Genomic DNA, 6,871 nt, shown 5'->3' with positions numbered 1-6,871 from the left:
CAGTCCCTTGCATCTCAGTCGAATGGCAAGGCGGAAAAGGGCGTCCACATTGTCAAGCGGCTCCTCTGCAAGGCTGCTGATGCCGGATCTGACTTCTGTTTAGCTCTGCTGGCCTATCACTCGGCCCCACTGTCCACGGGCCTCTCGCCAGCCCAGCTGTTGATGGGTCGCACCCTCAGACCACTGTGCCGTCCGTTCATGTTCCTGACCACGACCATGCTCCAGTATTGCGTAGGATGCAACAACTGCGTGCTCAGCAGAAGGTGGCACGTGACGCTCGGGCGACTGATCTTCTTGCCCTGGCGCCTGGAGACAACGTCCGCATACACCTACCGGAGGGTGGCTGATTGGCAACCGCCGAGGTTCTCCGCCACGTGACTCCCCGCTCATTCCTGGTTTGCATGCCTGATGGCTCCATTCGCCGCCGTAATCGGCGGGCCCTTCGTCTTGTGCCGTGCTCTCTACGAGATCATGCACCGGTGCCACGCCCTCCTGTTGTCCCTGATGTCGACTTTGTTGAGCTTCCTGCCACTCTGCCTCTTCCTCTCTCGCCCGTGGCCAGGCCCATTCCTCAGCCGGTGGATCCTGACCCACCCTTGATGCGGTCAACCCGAATTCGTCGCTCACCTGAGAGACTTGACTTATGAGCCTATTGGCACATTGAACTCACTAAATTGTTTTACAGTACTGTTAACAGTTTCTTTTCTTGTCGTTCATTGTTCCAGAAGTTTTCTCTCGTCGTTTGCTGATTGCATTTGTTCTGTTATTGGTACAATCTCGTTGTTCTGTTGCACCTGGCACCTTCCTCTGTATATAGTTTAGCCTCATGTACATGTTGTAAATATTGCACACACATACTTAGATCCACTCAGTACACATTTCTATTTATTAGCATGTGGGCACATATCCTTTGTGAAAGGGGGGGGATGTCATGTTATCCACATCAGCATATCATGGTGCAATCACACACACACTGATGGACAGGCAGTTGGACCAACCAACACACACATAACATCGCAGCCAATCACCAGTGAGAGCACACGCACTATAAAACAGGGAACACCACAGTTCCCGCTCATTCTACCAGGAGATAGCTCAGAGCACAGAGCTCACAGCGCGCCACTCAGACATAGACCATGTGCTGAGTGCCTCACTAAGATAGTGATAGGGCTGGGTCCACAGGTTAGCTGGTGAAGCACGTACCCAAGCCAGCAGTTAATTGTTAACATTGTCAAGACAATAAAACAGAGTTGTACCATCTACAGCCGTGTTGGATCATTTGTGCATCGGAACACCCAACACGACACTATCCACTTGTGCTACCGTGCTGCACCACAATACTCTCTAAATCAGGGATAGGGAGGACTAAGAGGCACCTTTCTTACTCAGGCTGCACCATTCTGAGGTTTCATTGCTGTCAGGCCTTTACAGTTAAGACTCCATAACAGCCACTTGTTGCGGGGTCTCATCCAATCAGCCCCGTAGGCCGGCCAACTTCCATCTCATCACATCCCTCCCCCCCTACCCCTACCTCATGAACCAAACATCCACGGAAACCGCATACTCCCATGCCACTAACAGCCGAGTATCTCAGCGCTTACTCAGCGGGGTCAAGGAGAAAACCTCTCAGTATAAAAACCCCGACCTGGGTGCAGGTTGGCGAGGCTGGCCCTTCAGGGAGAGAAGCTGTTGCTATTGTAATTATTGTGTGGACCGTAATAAACCTTTGTTCATTCCTCTCCCACCGTGTACGGCCTCAACCGGGATCTTGGATTCATGTCGTATTACATTCACCCCCCCCCCCCCCCCATCATCTGGCCTGGGCTTGCAAAATCCTACCAACAGTCCTGGCTTGAGATAATTCACACCTCTTTAACCTGTGATTAGCCCTCTCTCCAATCGCTCCGTCTGGACCTGTAAAGACTTAATTACCTGTAAAGACTTGCATTCAAAGTATCATCTTGTATCATTAACTTTGTCTATCTGTGTGATTGTCGAACCCACCACTTCATTCACCTGATGAAGGAGCTGTGCTCCGAAAGCTATTGGAAACAAACCTGTTGGACTTTAACCTGGTGTTGTAAGACTTCTTACTGTGCCCATCCCAGTCCAAAGCCGGCACCTCCACATCACTTTTGGGACTGAGGTGAGGAGACATTTCTTCACCCAGAGAGTGGTGAATCTATTGTATTCACTACCCCAAAAAGTAGTTGAGGCCAAAATGTTGCATGATTTCAAGAAATAATTAGATATAGCTCTTGGGGCTAAAGAGATCAATGGATATGGGGGAAGGGTGGATCATGGTATTGAACTTGATGCTCACCCATGATCAGCATGGTAGCATTGTGGATAGCACAATTGCTTCACAGCTCTAGGGTTCCAGGTTCGATTCCGGCTTGGGTCACTGTCTGTGCGGAGTCTGCACATCCTCCCCGTGTCTGCGTGGGTTTCCTCTGGGTGCTCCGGTTTCCTCCCACAGTCCAAAGATGTGCAGGTTAGGTGGATTGGCCATGATAAATTGCTCTTAGTGTCCAAAATTCCCCTTAGTGTTGGGTGGGGTTGCTGGGTTGTGGGGATAGGGTGGAGGTGTTGACCTTGGGTGGGGTGCTCTTTCCAAGAGCCGGTGCGGACCCGACGGGCCGAATGGCCTCCTTCTGCACTGTAAATTCTATGATAATCTATGATAATCACAATGAATGGCAGAGCAGGCTTAAAGGGCCGAATAGCCTCCTCCTGCTTCTATTTTCTATGTATGTTTCTATGTATCTGTCCTCGAACATTTTACTAAAAGGGACAACATTACTGCTGTGTCTGAGAATTGGCTCCATCTGGTTTATGTGCTGAACAACTTGGTTGGCCAATGTGAAGCAACTATTCCAAAGCATAATGTTCCTAATTATTCCACCGTCGTTGTAGATACGACAGGAAACATCATTACAGGGAATGCATAGAGCATCATTAGAGACAACACATTGCACAGAAAATGTGAAGAATCATGAAAAGCATCCTGACATCGAGCACGTGAAGCATAAGGAACACGGCTCCTTGAACCCGCGCTGCCATTCAACTCAACTTGGCTGACCTTCTGCCTCAACTCCACTTTCCCAAATTAATAACTTAGTTGACATCAAAACACATGGGTCAGAATTTTCTGGTTGTTGTCTCCCCACCCCCCCCGTGGGATCTTCCTGTCCCGCTGACGGTGAACGGCCAACGTGGGTTTCCCAGCAGAGGGGATATGTACAACAGGTGACCCCACAGCTGGCCAATGACGAGCCACCTCCACCACCACAAGCACGCGACGGCTATTAAAATTGCTTTGTGTTGACCCTTGAAGATGTCAACTGAGTATAGTCCAATGACACTCTGCAGAGCAGAGCAATATTCCTCTCACACGCTCCTTCAAATGCATTTAATTCACGGCTGCATTCACTTGAATCATACATTTGTTTCCTGATCCCATGTGGAGTCTTACCATGAACCATATCATTTAACTTGCTAAAAAAACTATGCCTCTTCCTTTGTTTTTTTTTCTCTTGTTTGTCTGTACAGCTGTCTCATACATACAGCTGCCGCTTCTCGGCAAGTCTGTGTTTGAGGGCAATTTCTGAAAGAAATTATATGAAATATGATCTGCCAGCATCTGGTCTTGCAACATTTCCAAAGTCAGTTCTGTATCTTACTGAGTTTTTACATTTCGTCTACCTTCCCAGTTTGCAGTGAACTTTGCCGACATAAATTGAACATATCCATAACACTAACTCGCATTAAGTTCTGTTCTGCCCATCTCTCCCTGTGCTCGCTAACCCACAAATGTAGGGCTATAATGGTGGAACAGATACCAGTGTGGCCACAACTGGAGTATTGTGTTCTGTTCTGGTCACGCATTACAGGAAGGACATGATTGCACTGGAGAGAGTGGAGAGAAGATTAACTAGGACATTGCTAGGGCTGGAGAATTAGAGAATCAACATCCTGGGGGTTACCACTGATCAGAAACTGAACTGGACTGATCATATAAATACTGTGGCTACCAGGGCAGGTCAAAGACTGGGAATTCTTGTCCACCATCTACCAGGCACAAGTCAGGAATGCAATGGAATACTCTCCACTTGCTTTGATGAGTAAAGCTCCAACAACACTCAAGAAGCTCAACATGATCCAGGACAAAGCAGCCCGCTTGATTTTTCACCCCTTCCACCACTGATGAACAGTGGCAGCCGTGTGTACCATCTACAAGATGCACTGCAGTAACTCGCAAAGATTCATGAGACAGCACCTTCCAAACCCATGCCCACTACCATCTAAAAGGACAAGAGCAGCAGATATCTGGGAACCCCACCACCTGGAGGTTCCCCTTCCAAGTCATTCACTACCCTGACTTGGAAATATATCACCGCTCCTTCAGTTGCCAGGGCAACATCCAGGACCTCCCTCCCTAGCAGCACAGTGGGTGTACCTACACCTCAAGGACTGCAGTGATTCAAGAAGGCAGCTCACCACCATCTTCTGAAGGGCAACTAGGGATGGGCAATAAATGCCAACCTAACCAGCGACGCCCACATCCCGTAAATTCATTTTTATCAACGTTACGAGGAGAGATTGGAGAAGCTGGGGTAGTTTGCCTTGGAACAGAGAAGGATGAGGGGTGACTTGATTGAGGTCTACAGAATTGTGAGGCATAGAGATAGAGTAGACAGGGGGAACCTGTTTCCCTTGGCAGAGAGTTCAAAAGCCAAGGGTCACAGATTCAAGCTAAGTGGCAGAAGGATTAGAGGGGACATGAGATTTTTTTTTTTACGCAGAGTGGGAAGGGTGTGTGGAATTCGCTGCCTGAGTTGGTGGTGGAGTTGGAGACCTTAAACCCTTTTTAAAATGTACCTGGATCTGCGCCGTAAGAGCTGTGAGCTGGAGCGCTATGGGCCGTGTGCAGGAAGATGGAATTAGAAAGGGCACCTGGCTGTCTTTGGGTCGGCATGGACAAGATGGGCCAAATGGCCCTTCTGTGCTGTATCCTTTCTATGGTTCTATATCCTTCTGTATCCTTTCTATGGTTCTATTTCCTTCTGTTTACTTTCTATGGTTCTATTGGCTCCCAGTCTGGCAATGTCTTGATTTTTAAAAATTCTCATCCTTCTTTGCAAATCTCTCCCTCCCCTCGCCCCTTCCTATCTTTGTAACCCTCTGATAACTCAGGGTTCTTCCAGTTTGGATCCTTTTCCATAGAACCATAGAATTGCTACAGTGTGGAAGGGGGCCATTCAGCCCATTGAATCTGCACCGACCCTCTGAAAGAGTACCCTCCCTAAGCCCACTCCCCTGTCCTATCCCCGTAGCCCCACCTAACTTTCAAATCCCTGGACACTAAGGGGAAATTTAGCATGGTCAATGCGCCTAACCTGCACGTCTTTGGAATGTGGGAGGAAACCGGAGCACCCGGAGGAAACCCACGCACACACGGGGAGAACGTGCAGACTCCGCACAGTCAGTGACCCAGCGAGGAATCGACCCTGGGACCCTGGCGCTGTGAAGCCACAGTGCTAGCCACTTGTGCTGCCCTGCTGCCCGGGTACTCTAAATTTAAAAAAAAAATGATTGCTATAAAGTAAGCAGCTGGAGTCATTTTCTCGAGGGAGATGTGGTTTTGTGAGCATTGACCTTATTCTGCGAAAATAATGTTTTTTAAACTCCAGCATCTGTAAGATAAAAATGGTTAATTATGCCCCAATGTTTATGAAGTGGCAAAATTGAGCTTTTAAAAAAAAATTAGTCCAATTCAAAGGCAAAACTGGTGGACTTTATACTGAAGCGTAAAGTGTGGGAGGTGAACAATTCACCTTTCTGAAGTTGTCAGAATTATGAAACAACACCGAAGAAGGAGCTCATCGAACCTGTACAGCTCTTTGGTGGACCTATCCAACTAGACACACTCCCCTCCTCGTCCCCCCATGACCCTGCAAATCCTTCACTTTGCATTGTTACCCAATTTTCTGAAATTCCCACTGGCCCCTTTTCCAAATTTCAGGCTAAACATTCTAGACCGCCAGAACTCTCTGTGAAAGATTTCTTCGATGTCACCTTTGGTTCTTCTGCCAATTGCCTTCAATATGTTTCCGACCCTTCTGCCACTGAGAGGCTTTCTCTGTAATTACTCGATCAAAACTGTTCCCGATTTCGAACATTTCTAGCAAATCCTCTCTTGACCCTCTGCACTCTAAGGAGAACAACTCTAGCCTCTCCAGTCTTGCGATGTTAAGCCCCACATTCCCTGGTCGTATTTTAGTCTATCACACTGACACCCTCCCCCACCACCCCCAGCTTAGGTTGTAAAGCCTGACATGCACTTCCAAAAGTGTGGTGTTCAGAATTGAGCACCATACTCCAGCTGAAACCTGAACAGTGCTCGAGAAAGGTTTCGCATAAATTCCGTTTGTTTGGTCCTCAGTTTATAAAGCTGTGGATTCCATTTAATAATGATAATCTTTATTAGTGTCACAAGTAGGCTTACATTAATACTGCTATGAAGTTACTGTGGAAATCCCCTAGTCGCCACACTCTGGCGCCTGTTTGGATACACAGAGGGAGAATTCAGAATGTCCAATTCACCTAACAAGCACGTCTTTCGGGATTTGTGGGAGGAAACCGGAGCACCCGGAGGAAACCCACCCAGACATGGGGGGAACGTGCAGACTCCGCAGAGAGTGCCCCAGCTGCCTGGGTCACTCATACCATCAAAAGATTTTTGCAAATACGACCTTGGAATAAATGAGTTCCAGAGGCTGTAATCTGATTTTTGTTTTTGTTTTGTTCTGATGAAATATTATAATGCCGCATGGCCCAGTCATTAGATTCTCACGAACATTTTGCCTCC

Source organism: Scyliorhinus torazame, chromosome 10 (assembly GCF_047496885.1).
Source record: "Scyliorhinus torazame isolate Kashiwa2021f chromosome 10, sScyTor2.1, whole genome shotgun sequence".
Lineage (NCBI taxonomy): Eukaryota > Metazoa > Chordata > Chondrichthyes > Carcharhiniformes > Scyliorhinidae > Scyliorhinus > Scyliorhinus torazame.
Note: the sequence above shows the minus strand (reverse complement) of the source record.